The sequence below is a fragment of the Scardinius erythrophthalmus genome (genome assembly GCF_964197995.2).
Source record: "Scardinius erythrophthalmus genome assembly, chromosome: 3".
Taxonomy (NCBI): Eukaryota; Metazoa; Chordata; class Actinopteri; order Cypriniformes; family Leuciscidae; genus Scardinius; species Scardinius erythrophthalmus.
The window spans coordinates 19,094,882-19,112,426 of NC_138223.1; the positions used below are offsets into that span (position 1 = coordinate 19,094,882).

Genomic DNA, 17,545 nt, shown 5'->3' on the forward strand with positions numbered 1-17,545 from the left:
TGAGTTGTCTCACCTACATATAGCTTGTTAATTGACTCAAGCATTACTTTTAACATTTTTGCACTGGCCAAAAAAAAAAAAAAAAAAAGGACAGTGACTAAAAGCTTGTGCCAATTACTTAGCCAAAGAGCCTATGTCTAGAGCCAGGCCTTTTTGTGTATTTGTAAGTACTTAGGCAATATGTGCCCAGCCAGCAACCATGTGCTGCTGTGGATGCATCTGTATGGCTTTGGCAGACCATAGCATCAAGCTCTGATATCCCGGAACAAAAGACACAGATGTGCAGTTGAAGTACTGCAAAGGGGCACTCTATGCTGGCTCTGTCAGGATTGAAACACAAGCCTTAGTACCATTGATAATCCAGAGTACCTCTCCAACAGAACAGGCAGACGGCCAAGCAGACAGAAATCTTTTTCACAGAACATGCTGGCATTTAAATCAACTCTACAGCTACGAGGATTTTCACAGAACTATTTTACTTTGCATTCACTGATATCAGAGGAAATAAATGAGACCTAGATGGAGAGAACATAAACCAGAGAGAATCATGTGGTCTGAAAAAAAAGAGCACCAGACTATAAGCATCACAGTCCCATGAATATCCCATGAAATAAAAATCGTGGCTTTTAGGCCCATTAGCAATCAAGCCATCTAAATGTTACTGTACTTCAAAAAGCTGATTAAAACTCACTTTTAGCAGTTATTTAAAATGTACAGCCCTTCGGGAAAACCAACCAAAAATATGAATGACTCATCCTGCACTGGACAGATTTTTATCCAATCAACAGCATTTAACTCTTATGTGATCAAATAACAGGGATGAGTCAATACTTTTGATCCATTTCCCAGAAGAAAAAGACTAAAACTACATAAAAGTGAATTTGTGAAATTGTCAACATTTGGGAGTCCCAAATGCCCAAAAGAAACACTTGTCAAATTTGAAATGTGAAAGATGAATTTCTGTTTACAGAACATGAAGAATGGAAATTCTTGATCAATAGAAAATTTGAAAGGACAGTTAACCTAAATATCTAAGACTTTTGTTCATGTTCAAAACACAATCCAAGTCTTCTGAGTAGACACAATTGCTTTATATTATGAACAGATTTATTGTAGGCTTTTATACACAGTAAAAAAAGATCCAAAGCACTCACAACCACAGCAAAGCTATGTGGCTCAAATTGGGTGCTCAAGAAAATTAATAAAGGAAAAAATACTTTTTTCCTTTTTTATAGGCTTTTATACACATAAATATTGATCAATTCACAACCACATACGCATCAAATACGGTAAATGGAAGCTAAAACGCGCTCGCTTGATGTATAAGCCCCAACGAGGTTTGTTCTCTGCTTACCATATTTGATGTGGTCTATATATGCATGTACGCTAATCAATACAGAGACCGAAATCTTTCAAGTTTCTTTAAATATCTGCATTTGTTCTGAAGATAAACAAAAGTTGTATTGGTTTGACTTAACTTGAGAGTGAGTAAAGGATCCCCATTTTAATTTGAGTGAACTAACTCAAGTACTTCCAAGGTGATGAATGTGTGGCACGTAGAAATAAAAAAAAATTCCTCACCCTATGACAACAAACTTGAAACCGTCTGCAACCGTCCATCAACTGATCAAAAGTATCTTGTAGGGCTGCCCCCTAAAGATTTTCCTAGTCGACTGTTAGCCTTTCATTTAAGCCATTAGTCGATTGAGAAATAAACCATAAAAATGAGCATTTAAAATATAAACTCAGCACTCCAGCGCACACAAAGCTTTCTGCAGTAGGGTTGCAAAGGGGCGGAAAATTTCCGGTAAATTTCCGGAAAGTTTCCGGTAAATTTCCATGGGAAGTTAAGCTGGGGAATTTTGGAAATATTCATTACCACAGCAACCGCTTGCGCGTCCTCTCTGAAAGTAACTGTACACATAAGAGACGGATAGATACATTATTTAAGGTTATTTCTATTCGTTAGAATATTGATATATGAACTTGTTGTCAAGTAAGCCCCGTTGTGAGCATGTGTGTCTCTCTAAACTTTCAGTGTGCTGCACTGCTCTAGTTGACTTCTGCGCCTCTTGGTCCTCTTGGTCTTTCTTCATGTTTCTTTGACAAATATCAGTGTCTCAGTCTCACGCACGCTGCATGCGAGTTAACCACGCCTTCTTATTTACATGTTGCGGTATACACGGAATAAAAAAAATCTGTTACGGTTGACATTTTCTTCCGCGGTAACGATATATACCGTCATACCGCCCAGCCCTACTTATGTGGTAAATAAAGTTATGCTAGCTTATTTAGCATCTAACTTATCAGCTTGCTATCTACTAGATGAATACATTTGTATGTGATATTTGCAATTTAAACATTTAATAAATATATTTCCCCATAATATCATCAAAACTTACTTCACTTTGTTTAGTCCACAGGCTCAAATGTGTGCCTTCAATAGTCTTGTGCTTTGGGCTTCTGTACATGTGATGGAGGCATGCACAGTGCCAGTAGGGGGTGTGGTCTCAATAGCCATGCAGTATGCAGTGTGCTATGTGCATGTGATTGAGGAATGGCATGGATATTCAAGTGTATTTGAATGGCATCTGTTTGTTTTAGTCAAGATTATGCTAAAATATACTTTCCTCAACTATATTTAAGTTCCCTATGAAGAGCCAACCTTCAAATTTGAAAATTCCCAGTTTATTCCCGTTTATTCCTATAAATTCCTGTTAATTCCCTTAAATTCCCATTAATTCCCATGGAAAGTTTCCATCTTTGAAAATTCCCAGAATTTTGCAACCCTATTCTGCAGCGACACCGGCATGAACTTTTCTGAGAACAAAACAATCTAAAAAACAAAATTTAACAAAAATATTTGATATACATTTTAAACAAACAAATATACAGCATACTGAAACACTTCAAATGGGCATAGCTATCAGTGCAAAGTCAGCAAACAATCAAGCTGACAGACAATAGCCTTAACATTGAATGAAAACAAACAAAATAACACAAACAAAATAAACATACATTATGTATTTTTTAAATATATATGATATTAAAAAACGAATAGGCTAAATAAATAAATAAAAAATAGCAGCAAACAAACACTACAACAATATGGACAATGAAGCTATACCTGACTCAGAGTCACTATTTTCCCCCGCCGATCTCAGTCTTCTCATATAATGAGAAATGGACACAAGTTTGTCCACGTTGTCAGGGAGAAGTGAGCTCTGTGTCTTGCATACAATGAAGCCGGCCTTGCATGGAGGTGGAAGTTAAACATGTCGTGCAGTAAGCGCGGTAGTAATTTAGCTACTGTACAGTACCACACTCTGCACAAACACTTGGATGTGCGCCTAATATTAGCGCACATATTTATAAACAAGTTAATGTTAGAGCAAGCGGCCATGTAAAGTGGCTAACGTTAGGCTACTACTTGCATGTTTTAAATGATGAGTCATGTTTGAGGTTGCATGTCATCTTTTTGTGGTCATTCTTTACCCTCGCGAATTGTTCCCACACTTTGGATTTTCTGCCCGATATATTAGCACATGGACCATGTTACTGGTCACCGCATGACGTCAACAATTCCTGTTTTTTTTTTCTGAGACTAACTGATTGAATTTTGTCAACTATTAGAGGGCAGCCCTAGTATCTTGTTTGGTGAGATAAACTAGTCTAAACTAAAATGGGACATTGTTTACTATTTGTGTCAGACAAAAATATGCAAACCCAATCCAAAAAAAAATCTGACTGACAGAAGTGACAGTAAAATCTCACCCAATTTAGCCATCAAATTAGCCTAGTATCACAATGACAACTCACAAGGCTCAAAGTCTGGATATAAAACTTCCTGCCAGCTAAGCAATTAGTTTTATTATTTATGTCATCCTGTGTTAATGTGTGATATTAAAGAGGATGCTAATCTATGTAATTATACTTTTGCAGCAGTCACAGGGAGCAATAGCAGAGTCTAGGATGCATTCAGCCTGGTAATTCTATAAATACAAGACTAATGTCTCCTTTGTGCCCTTGAGTCTACGTTTCATTGAGGAAGGTATTAATCAATATCAGAGCCATGAAAGTATTCGGTCCAGTTTGAAAAGAGGTAACCCAACCCTTCAAGATGATGAGGCTTACCCAGGATGAGGGTGAATCGTCTCACTCAGAGCGAGAAAACCACTACCTGCCAACATTGCAATCAGAAAGCCACAGAGAGGAAGACAAAAAGCGTGAACGCTTTTTCAGCTTTCCAATCAGCGTAGCATTGAGCACTCCTTTATCTGCAGTTTTTGTGATTACAAGGAAGAACAGGCAACTTAATGTGCTACATGTTGCCAATGCTTAATCTGCAAGCACTTTAAAAAGTTTGCTTCTTTAATAATAAATGATGTTAGATCAATTGTCTAAAAGTGGAAATATAATGTATTTTTCCCTGAAAAATTTAATGAATGTGCCTATTGTGGAAGAGAGACTAAATAACTGTCAAAATACATTTCCCCATCATCTCAACACAACAAATTATATAAGGCAAGTCAAAAAATAAAAAAAAGCTTTTCCCTTCATAGCATTTTATCTAATTTGTGGGGGAATAAATATTTTCCCATGATGCACCAGATCGATCTTGTGCGAAGTGAGCATCTCAGAGCCAGAGCTTTTTCAAAGCCAGGGCTTTTCAAGACTGTCGGTACTGCTCAACAATCAGAACGGGCCATATTGACTATGGGCCACATATGAGAGTCCATGACCTTTTATGCCACTCTTCTCTATTGCCAGCAAATTGTTCTGTTCAAAACTCTCCTTAAAAGCAGAGAGCAAAAAATCATCTGCAGACAGCCTTTAACAGATGTCTATTAAGAATGCATGTCGGTTCAAAGACAGCTCTACGGTTGTCAAGGTAGCAGGACAGCCATTAAATCACCTGGTTCCATTACAAAATCAATTACTGCAGTGCACTTGCATGGTCTCTCCAGTCCCTCTAATGGCCAAATAACAATGGAGACACTACTGCAAGGTCAGTCCTGCTGCGCCGATCCAGACAGACTGAAATGTTCATCAGGAGACTGCTAACAGCTTCTTTCTCAGAGAACAACTCTGTGACTGCTAGATGAAAAAAAAAAAAGGACCAACTGACCATTATTTTGAAAACTTCAAGATTGTGCATCATGTTGGCCTTCTTGACCTTAGTCTGGGTTAACTAATGGCTGGAAATGATAAACGTATGGTCTGTTCAGGCAGTGGAATTTAAGGTCTAATATCTGATTGTCTAAGGTCACCTTAAATTCTTTCAACCCTCTGTGTCCACTAGAAAGTTTATGAAATTAATAATTTCCATTTTTTCATCACTTCAACTATCGACACCAAAGTAAAATAAATAAAAAAAACAGTACAACCCATTAAACAGACAAGCACATTTATCCTCCTCAGCCTGGTTTTCATCAAAAATGGTATCTACTCTATCCATAATTTTGCAACTAGTCTACAACAAGATGCACAATATATCAAAAGAGAGGATTCTTGCAGCAATTCTCAAACATTTCTTCAACAGACCTACAAGTTTTGGTTTCAGCTGGAGGTTACCTTGTGCTGAGGTGGGCAGCCAGTAGCCAGGCGCTGCAGGTGCTCAGAAGTGTGGCTGCAGGACAGCAGGTCTGAGCAACAAGCAGAGCGGCCCAGCCTCTTCATCAGCGATGAGATGATGCTGCAGCCACAACCGCACATTGACTTGCTCATCAGAAACCAAAAAAAAAAGTTGAAAGACTGATGACTCTAGCCCTGGTGGAAGAGAAGTTCTCAGTAGTCAGCTTGAATGACAGACTGGGAGAAGAGTTGGAGTCACAAGTGGTTCCGTCAAAAGAGCGATCTGTCCCAAGGAGGAAACTGCCATGGAAAGTAAAGTTGCGCCAGAGGTCTACAGCCTCTCACCTGATTTCTAGAAAGAGTTCATAGGACATCTGAACAGTCAAGAAGACTAACCTGTGAGAGTTAACTTAAATACACAGTTTAATTTCAAGTCTTCTTCCCATCAAGTCTTTAGTTGTTCAAGTGTGGGGAAGATACCCAAGGAGCTCCCGTAAGTGCTGGAGGCTTGTCCATGCCTGTAACGTAGAGCCTGAAGATGCAGTTGTTCCCGCAGGTGGGTGGTGATCCTCAGATGGCTTTGGAACAGGTAGTCAGAGAGTACCGCTCTCAAACAGGCCAAGCTTACCCTCCCTGCACTTCCCTCAGCTGCTTGTGATGAAGCTGCATCTCTTCCTTCTTTCTCTCCCACCCCCTCCCTTGTTCTGACACAGTCCGCTCTTTCGAGCATCTCGATGAACAGCAGCTCTGGAAGCCCCTCCCTCTCTCCGTCTCTCCTCGTCACGCTCATCTCGGCAGCCGGACTGCCTCTAGTTACAAACCAGCGTCTGATGCATCTGGATTTGTAGTGTGTTCAGAATAGCACAGTACCTGACTACATTGTGCAGAATTTGTACTGTGCTCAGTGTAACATGACCTACTACATTTGCTTAACTGCAGTATACCATCAACAATACCCTTTGCAGAATATTATATTAAAAAATGCAAATGTCCTCAACTTTTCATTTTCCATCTGATGAATGGACTGGATGCAATATCAGATTGCATAACTTCTTTCATGACTCATTATTTGAGTGGACAGCCAAAAATATTAGATACATTTATGTTCAAATAACTGAAAGGCATTTTCTGAGTAAAATATTATGCAAAATGTCATGTGATAATACCGTTTACTATCTGAAATATTTAGTGTTTGAGTTTCAAATTCTATATTTTTTACTTAAGCAATAAGCCCTGCGAAGCTGTGTTTTAGGCACGGCGTGGAGCGGAGTGCCTAAAACCCCCTTAGCTGTTCTAAATCCACTGTAAAACACAGCCTCAAGGGGCTTATTGCTTTTATAAAACGGTAACTCCATAAAAATATTTATTTTATTCATAAAATAAACACCAGCAACAAAAAATATAACGTTATATAACCACTGATCTATATAATGACATTCTATAGTCATTCTATATAGATCAGTGGTTATAACACATTTATTCCTCCGCCAAGCAATGTAGTTCTAAAGAGGTTGCCAAGCAACACATGCAGCAACAAAGAATCACAAACGGCAGTTGCTCAATGCACAGTAATTAATGGATAATGTAGAGCGAGGCGGTTGTTATAGCGAATACAACCCCGACAGGCTGATCAGGACCCCGACACGAAGCGGAAGGGTCTTGAATCAGCCTGAATGGGTTGTATTCGCTATAACAACCGCCTCGCTCTACATTATCCCGCTTATTACATGGCTACCTACCAAATATCAATAATTTGACAAAATATTGATTTAACCCTTTCACATGTAAGTTTAAAATATTCTGGCTGACCCCCCAGCTTGAGTTTTTCAAGGCAACCGTTATTTAGAACGTGTCACTTTATGGTTTCCATGGTGACGCGTCATTGCTTGTCACGTGACACACCGCAGCAACAACAGAGCTGAATGAATGATGATCTGCTTTTATGTCATTTTTCCTTTTTTATTCAAAATATTCACAAATTTGTTAGATATGTCATGAATTATCTGATATTCCGATTGTCAAATATATGCAAGTGGAAGTGTTTTGTTGTTTAAAACACCTTTATAACGATCGCGTTAGTTGAGCTGTATGCGCGATGGGCGCCGCCATCTTAGTTTGTGCCGCAGACGCAGTTCAGAGAATCAGATCTGTTGGATTTACAACACGTGAATTCATCCACTTCTCCCTAAGTACATGAAAGTAAGTGGCCGGTGAACTGGGAGAAGAATAGAGTAAACTTTAAAGTTACTTACACAATGTGTATCTTATATGAATAAAACGTGTCTAATTATAATGGAAAGGATTATTATTGCCTCTTCCTTTGACATCAGTGTGTATTTTACAAACTCTAAATGTATTGTTTTTTTAGTACTTATATGTCTGAAACCTAAAATAAACATTATGTGGTTGAAAACACTGAAAAGTTGTGATATATGACAGCTCTGAGCGTGCCTGTCTCTGGCTCAGCGCCAGCCAACGCGTGAAAGCATATTTGAATTTAGCAGTTGATCACGTGATGCACTGACCGTTCTAATCACACCGGTGTGATCGTACACTCCAGGGACCAGCCTAGACTGATCACACCGGTGTGATCGTACGTGCGAAAGGGTTAAAAAAGAGTTTATTGATTTAAAAATGATTGTATTGCTTCCGCTAAAGAAAATAGTCTGTTCCGTCTCTACGGTTAGAATCCTGCGTCCATAGCAACGCTCTGCTTTTCATGGCAACGGTGTGTTATACTTAGCAGCGGTCTGTTATCAAGAAATAACAGACCGCATTCTACATTAGAATTCAACCAAGCCATGTAATAATACTATGTAATGCGGTCACAGGTGTATGTTTGTTGAGTAATTCACAACGGCTTCGAACGCGGCTCAACCAACCAGAATCGAGGACCGGAACTATCCGTTTTATACAACTAATATACAGTACACATACTATGCAAGGTTTTCATCCCAAATATGGCTAGTTTTGTTATAATGCAGTTACAGCTACCCTTCTTATTGAGATTGGTTTCCAAACCAAATTGCCAGTTATGTCTTTACCTTGATCCTGAACCAAGTTCACAATTGTTTCAATCACCTACTATAGGCGGGGCTATGAAAGAGCAAGACTATCCCACATAAAAATACTGAATTTCATTAAGAAATTACTTATTACAAATAACATTAGAGCAAAAGGTAAATTAAAGAGATCAACATTTTGCTGGAGGCATGATTACTCAGTCAATTTAGAAAACTGCATAGGGAAGAAATAACGCAGATAAAGGTGCCTACAGGCTGTGGGAAAAACTAAATGAAGGCAATTCTACCTGAGCAAACGATCTTTAGCCAAAACACATCATGACAGTCCGTCTCATTCCTAACCTTATCCCTCAATGTGTTGAGCTCCGTCACCTAATCTCACGCATCCAACCTGATTAGCGAACAGACTGGGATCCATTGGGCCTTGGGAGATATGCAAATTGCCTTACTCATCAGCAAATAATATGAAGGGTGATAAAGAGATTCCATTGTAGGGATCACACCATTGGCTGATGGAATGATGGGGGAAGATATTGCAAGGTGCAATGGTGTCTGAGAGGTGGGCAAAACATGAGGCTCCAGGCAACCAGCCAGAAAACTATAAATAGACAAGCATAATCAGGACGAATCACATTTCATCATAACCAATATCAAAAAGGGCACATGCTTTACAGGTATTCGTGATGGGATCAAATGGTTAAGACCCTTAAGATTCAAATGAATTGTGGGAATGAACACAGCAGGTTTAGTTTGCAAAGTGACCCAACAGACTCATGAAGTCTGACTGCCACCTTAGACGAGTCTGTACTGGTTCTTTTGGGAAACGTGTTGGATCGAGATTTTTCAGTCTACACCAGCTGCTTCCATGATAAGATGTGGTCACCGCAAGAGACTCTGACTCTTCTGCTCAGTATTCAGGAAGTCAGGTGCAATCACCCAAGCGTGCAGAGGACGTGCATGGAGGTCCACGGCTCCACCAGCCTGGAAATGAACTGCAGTTATCACTTCAGGGTGCAAACAACGTCCAAAGTGCATTTCACTTTCAGGTGTGATTTTTTTTTGGTTTTTTTTTTTTTTTTAAACTGAAAGCTTGGTGCTAATGGTTTGGGCCAAATTAATTGTACTTGTCACTTTATTGCACTGCACTTATGATTCGGCCTTGAGATGCATTCTCTTTCTCAGTTTCTAACACCTGTTACACCCGCTTACTCCACCAAAATGAGGTTCTGAAGTAAAACTCACTGACAGAAACATGGGGCTTCACTATAAGAAGTCTTGACATTGTGATTCATTACACTCAGTGTATTCTCAATGGAATCTTTAGCCCTGTTGCCAGAATAAATGGACCAAATCAACAAAGCCCAGCAACACAGACAGAAACTCATTCATTTTCCCAACCGTGACACAATCAGAAATAAAACAAAAAGAGAAAGAAAGTCTCAACAGTGGGGCTTCATCCGGCTGGCATAATGATATCAAAGAGGTGCAGCATCCTGCACATTTTTTATAGGACAATGCAATAATCTCAAGACAGTTGAAAAGCCTTAACCTCCTCTATGAAAACAGAGTTATAGTATTTTAAAGCAACATTTAAATGTGTTCTAAGGGTTCAAAGTTAAGCTGTAACAACAGCACCACAAACATGCTGTCGAATTGCCACAGAAAACAATTTAGACTTCTAATGCACTTAAAACTGAAGTCAATGAGGAAAGTCAGTCAGAACTCATTTACAAGAATTATGTGCAGGTTTATCGTACATGGTTACAGGAGTTAAAAATTGGATATAACCTTGCAAAGTTAGTCAGCAGTTCTATTCTCAGTTCTATTCTCATGTTGATGCAATGTTTAAGATTACTCCTCTGATCGGCCAATCTTAGTGTTTCATTTCATTTACATTTAATATTAAACATATTTTAAACAAACCACTAATATTATCTGAACAACATCACTTTTGTAAAAGTTAGAGGCCATTATGTCATGCTTTGATGGCTGGGCAAGTGTTCATTCATTGGAGTAGCAGTGTACAGTAGGCTATGTATGACAGTGACACAAACACACAGTCTCAAATATGATCAAACTGCAACTTTAAAGTGCATGAAATGAAAATTCAACCAAATTCACTAAAATCCCAACAAAATCATTTAGTCAGTTTAAACCCCGCCCTTGCAAGTTTACGTTCACCTACCTGAACTTTTGTGTGCAATGAACACATCTTAAAATCCAATCAAGAACCTAGTTACCAACCTGCACTTTTTTTCTTTTATGATAATCCAGAAGATTATCATAGATCTGTCGCTACTTTTATTTCATCGTGACTTTAAAAGTAGTGACTCTGAGTTCCAGATTAATAATTAACAGATGTGATGACCAATAGTTTGCCTGAAGTAGGACTGAGAAAAAGAAGCAAAAGATCATGCTGTGTTCTATATACATTATTTATGAATATTGCTTTTCACTGTGTCAGCTCCCTGCTTTCACATCGATCCGGTGCGATCCAAGGTCTGAGAGTGTGGATTTCACTGAGAGACAGACAGAGAGGGACAGGAAGAGACATTCAGATTACTCTATAAACATGTAAAAGGAAGGTGAAAAGGGTTTGATAACCGGATGGAATGTAATAAAGTAAAAAGGTAGTTGAAAAAGCAAATGGGACAATTTAAAATAAAAGTGATTAGAGTAAGCTACTACTTGATTTTTACACTTCCTGGAGAAAATGCGATAGGTGCTTTGATTGGACAACTGCTTTTTTTAAAAATGTTTATGTTCCTTGAGGTTCACTATGTTGTTAAAGTTATATATAAAAAAAAAAAACATTCAGAAAAAGATAAATTTAAGGGGTCGCTCCTTTAAAATCGACAAAACGGAAGTGCCTTTTCTTCCCTACTGTGAAAATCCAAGTGAAACGGATTCTGGAACAACAAAAAATGTAGGCAGTGGAAACTAAATAGAGGCAGATCTGAATGCCAGTTCGCAATCAGTTGTGGAGGATATTTAGTCCCACCCTCCGCCGAGATATATACGTCATGAGGAGAACAGATGCCATTTTGAGGGTCATAACAGACTGTTATGATTGGCTAACATCATTGCATAGGGAAAAAATATCAATGCCCCCTCACTATTACACATGAGTAACTGTTTTGAAAATAGGGGTGTTTGTATTGACAACTTATATCGCGATATTTTCTGGGATTTTATCAATTATGATAATTAGATGATGTTTTGCAGTGTGTTACTGTGTTGGTACCATGGCAGGTTTAGGACTGCCGGGGACATATGTTTTATCTTAAGCGTGGCAATCAGTTCACAGCAGTGACAGAAATGATCTTTTCCAATAAGTTTTAATAGATTTTTTACCTTTAATGGGCATTTTTACCTTTATAAAGCCACTTAATTAAATGTATGCATGTGTCAAATTCTTACATTTAGGCTAATCAAATTCAATTAGAATAATGAGACACAATAGGGCTGTTTCCAATCAAATGAAACCAGTATCAACAAAATTCATCTTTGCAATGCAGAGGAAACAGAAGCTGCATCTGAAGTGGCATTTAGACACATTTACTGAGACTATTTAATGCAGCCCAGAGGGACACGAATGCATTTGACCTGCAGTTACAAATGCATAGGCTAAATGTTTTGATGTTTAAATCATAAAACCTTGAATATTAATATTAGAAATGCTTTTAAAAATGAAAAGATACTTTACATATGAAATTAAAACCGCTAGTAGGTGGCAGCAAGACACCGTTAATGAGTGAGTCATTGAGATTAAACCGATTAATTCAAACGGCTGATTCATTCAGGAACGAAGCATTTGACTGTCTTAATGAGCGAGTCATTGAATCATTCATTCAAACGATTTGTTGGTTCCTGTTGAAGTCCACTATATGGAGAAAAATCCTGGAATGTTTTCTTAATTTCTTTCGACTGAAGAAAGACAAACATCTTGGATGACATGGGGGTGAGTAAATTATCAGGAAATTTTAATTCTGAAGTGAACTAATCCTTTAAGTGACTAAACGGGAGTGGGCGGGCCTATGGTGCGATGATGTATAACTGTTTGTCAGTATATGTAAATGTATTTGCTCATGTGCTTTGTTTATAAATGGAGAATGTTTTAAGCTATGAAACTTGCAGGATGTTTTAATGGTAAAAAAAAAAAAAAAAAAATGAAAACCACTTAAGTGTCAAAAGATTTTGATTTCTCATGTCATGACCCCTTTAAAGTGCCTTTAGTGGTTGTTAGGATGTTCTGAGTTGTTGCTAGGTGCTAGGCAAAGTCTATTTGACTTTTATCTCTCAAATCTGATTGCTTGGACATTTAAATGCACAGTATGAGACTAGTTATGCACCAACGTTAAATAAATAGGAATAACTGGCACAACTGTAATTAGTGATCATTGGCAAAAAAAACACACACACTAATAAACTAGTAATATCAGTTTATCCAGATATTCTTGCATTTGCTAATAGATCCAGGTCTAGTTATAAGATAAACCAACCAGACAATTTTTCCAGTTCTTTGATATAGCATTAGACCAAAAGGCTGTCAGGAGAAAAAAAAAATACACACTGCAAAGTGTCATTTAGCTAGAATCATACCAGGAAACACCGGAAGAAGGTAGCAACTGCTCCCAAAACATTAAACCATTGTTTTACCTACACAACAGTCATTGTTCCAGGTGAGAGTTATCAATTTCCTGTAATCAGGAATGCGGCAGTGCCTGATATCCCGCACTCAGACTATTGGCGAACAAAAGCAATAGACCATGTGCAGAGGCAACTGGCCGGATAAACGTTCTGTTGGGTGATTTTACATTCACAGACAACTTCAAATGACCTTTAGACAGCTATGGCTAGTGTGCTGAATATGAAGGGAAAAAGTCTTTAATAAAACAGACACGCAAGGTCAATTTAAGACAGACATCCCTTGATTTTCAACAAACCAGGGGTTTTAATAAATCGTGATTTTCCACATGAATTGAACACAGCAGAGGAAAAGGCTGTATGTGGATACATTGACATGGATTAGTACGCTGGGGTTAGTTTAAAATAGGAAAAGGCCATGATGACCGACAAGTCCTCTGTTAAATGACTAGTTGACCAAAATCTATTAGTCTAGTCTTGCCTCTATTACATGCCCATTAGTGAGGATGACAAACATATAAGTCAGTATGTTAACGATAAAAGTCAGACACAGTACAGTAATATGTCTGTCACGATAACTACTGTTGACTAACTGTTACTGTAATTTTAAGACCATTTTATGTCACCGATATAATGATAATGTAACAGCATAATAATACAAGTACATAATTGAATATTTAATTCTTAACTCTTTCCCCGCCATTGACGAGATCTTTCATTTATGAAACAACGCTTCTACGCCATTGATGTGTTTTTCGGCTTTCCATGTTTTCACTGTTATACGGTAGGAGGTGCTGTTATGCATCTTCTGAAAGAGTACACCATCGGATCCAAAAAACAAGATAATAAGATGATCTGTGTAAACCTGAAGGAGCAGATAGAGGATTGCTTATGCACAATGACGCTAACATGATCAAGCATTTAACAGCATGTCTTTTAAAACAGACTAACCTTACCGAATAAAATGTCAAACACACAAAGAGGTACACAACTATGCTTTAGGGGTGTGGATGCGCTTTATACTACACATTTTTTTCAAAGCAACTTTACATTAATAAACAAAATAAATCGTTAGTTGTAATATTCCACAACAACGAAACTCGTTCAATTTCAGCCGTGAAGCAGCTCTACAAACGGCAAGTGACATTATCCAGCTCAGTTCAGTTAAAATGTTGTTCTCATCCAATAGTTTTTTAACTGGTGCAGTTAAATCAACATTGCTGAATATTAATCATTTCTCTCATCCAGCTGTTTTTGAACACGAGGGTGATCTATTTGTGAACTTTCCCTGTGAAGTCAGTCTGATCGGGGTCAGGTGAACCCAAAAGCAGTCTAATTTTTGCTTGCTTAAAGAGAGTTCACACATAAATGAAAATTCCGTTTATCAATTACTCACCCTCATGTTGTTCCAAACCCATAAGACTTTCCAATGAGGTTTGTTCTTGTACGGTTCAGCTTTTGTTTTCCATAGTTGAGTGATCCATGCATGTTCGCTGATCAATGTTAATTCATGTAAATTAAAGCCTACATTAAATCTGTTCATCATAAGCGATTGTCTCTCTTCAGAAGACTTGGATAAAACCGCTCTATTCATATACATTTCTTTTACAATCTTCTTATGAAAGTTTTGGGTGAAAAGACTTTCAACGGAGGAACAGAAATCTATAATATTTCATTTAAGATGTATTCATTTGTGTTCCGAAGTTTTGCAGATTCCTAGTTTAAGGATTGCTCTGCAAAAACATCAAGGCTGCTAAGAAAGCCACAGACAAATTCCTTTTTTAACAAGATGAGCTTCTAAGCTTCCGTGATATGATTTCCCTTGATTAATTGCCTGTGCCAAAATTGCATGAATGGGTAGCTTCAGTCTAACAGTCAGCTGGTATTCTGGCTGGCATGAAAGCACACCTGCTAGTGCCAACATCAAAACGAGTGGTTTGAGGCGACTCAACAGCAAGAGAGCGCCAAGAGCAGAGGGGGGATCATTACCTGCCATTTATTAGACTGACGGTGCCAATATGTTGCAGCCAAAGTGAGTCATCCGAACACCTGCACGAACTGAGACACAATCACACGCCTATATGAAGATTCATGGCCTCATGCTCCTAACACCACAGCAAAATCATGTGTGGATTCAGAATCGGCGATCACTCATACAAACTAATTTATATGCAAAACACAACAACATACTGTATCATCCTCTCTCAATTGCGAAAATTATTCAGTGCTTAAAGTTAAGTTTAAAAGGTTCTCTCAAAGTTGAGACAGCTTTTCCAATTCATGTTCAGGCCTGGGGAAAAATACCAACTGCGATACTAATCGCATCCATTTCCATTTAAAAAGTAGTGATTTTTAAGAACACAACGTTCAATATTCTCCTCTCCTTAAGTTTGTTACAGATAGGTATTTCATTAACGTCTCTGCTGCTCTCTCATCTACGACTGCACGCTGCCAGTTAATGAGGATTAAACTTAAACGGGTTTACAGTCATTAGAAGCTTGATCGATTTCACAGCATCACAGACAGCGACAATATTTCAGGATATTAGGTGGCAGGTAGATCATTTGTGACTAAAACAATGAGAAAGCAAAAAGGGTTTAAAATAACAAATATACTGCCTCACTATAATAAAATGAAATACTGTATGTAACTATAGTGAATATAACAATGTAAAGATGGGGTTTCAGTGACTTTCTGCAGTACATACTGCAGAAAGTCTGACTTATAAAGCCCTAAACGGCTAGTGACTTATAACTACTGACTTATAAAGCCCTAAACGGCTTATCTCCATTTTATTTAAAGGGGTCATATAATGGTACATGCACTTTTACAAGTTGATTGCACTGAAATGTCTGTTGGCAGTGCCTGTACACAACCATCCTATCATGATAAAAATCCATCCAGTGGTTTTGTTTTAATCTCCTTATATGTTTGACCATCTCTGAAATCAAGCCGTTCGATATTGTGACGTCATAAGATCGTACGCCCCTCCCGCTATTGTGATTGACAGCCGTGTTTCAACACAAGACCCGCCCTGAGCGAGCTGTGACAGCCGTCGTCATAGTAGTCCGCCATTGTTGATATGCTGGAGTAGAATGGCGTCTAAGCGATTGTGGTGTTCTGTTCTTAGATGTAATAAGGAACACAGCAGTCATTTGGATGTTCCTAAATCCGAGCCGTTGAAGAAGCAGTGGCTGAGTTTTGTTTTTGAAGCGATATGCCCAAAGGATTGACGCGGGGATTCCCTCACGGGGATTCCCCACGATCGTCTGTGCTTTCATGTTTGCGCGAATCATTTCACACCAGACAGCTTCACAAACGAGAAAAAAACGGATCGGTACCAACGTGTTCCTGCTGAACCTCCAGAAGATGTGAGTGTAATGTTTTATTAACCTTTATATTCGTATTTATATTAATCTTTGCGAAATTTGCAAACCTTACTGCAGGCTTCATGATGAATGCGTCTAAGGTTTACACTCAGGGTACTTTACGGCATGTTTTCTATGTACGACGTTCTCAATATAATTCATAATCCCACGTTTATAACGAATAACACGTGGTTATTGTGTTAGATACAGTCAGAGAATGTCTAATACGGTGTACCCACAGAACAGAGGGGCGGGGTGAGCAAAGCTCATTATCATTTAAAGACACATGCACTGAAACGGCGTGCTGAAAACAGAGCTGTTTTTGACCAGGTAAAATTAGTGTTTTCTTACAATACTAATGAGAATTTTTAATTAAAGTATATTACAAACTTTTAATTTAGACCCTAAAGAATCATATTAGCTTGTACAAAAATGGCATTATATGACCCCTTTAACGGATCTTCTATCGCCCTATAATCCATCGCGCTCTTTAAGATCACTAAATTCGAGGCTTCTGGTCATACCTAGGATATCCAGATCCACCAAAGGAGGGAGAGCATTTTCACATTTAGCACCAAAACTCTGGAATAGCCTTCCTGATACTGTTCGTTGCTCAGATTCGCTCTCCCAGTTTAAAACTAGATTAAAGACGCATCTCTTCAGCCAGGCATTCATATAATATTTTAATCTTACAGTTAAATCCGGTCTCTACTTCATAAACGCCAGAGGAGAACTGGCCCCCGACTGAGCCTGGGTTCTCCCAAGGTTTTTTTTTTCTCCATTAGGTCACCTAATGGAGTTTTTCGGTTCCTTGCCACTGTTGCCTTTGGCTTGCTCAGTTGGGGATATTTGGGGATATTTAATTGAATTAATCAATCAACAATACTATTGATCAGCATTACCAAACGTAGACGTTCCACTAGAAACAAACAT

General features: G+C 38.4%; 1 protein-coding gene across 2 annotated transcripts in view; it reads right to left on the bottom strand.

The window, feature by feature from the left end:
- The window catches only part of LOC308688309 (uncharacterized protein), a 94,299-nt gene that overhangs the window by 32,909 nt on the left and 43,845 nt on the right, over nt 1-17,545 (bottom strand). Inside the window, exon 3 of one of the 2 annotated variants that reach the window (XR_014029871.1) lies at nt 9,677-11,116. The exons of the other annotated variant lie outside the window; for it this stretch is intronic. The gene's annotated coding sequence lies outside the window, so the exon portion shown is untranslated. Of the gene's footprint in view, nt 1-9,676; nt 11,117-17,545 lie in introns of those variants that run through there. 2 annotated transcript variants of the gene reach the window in all.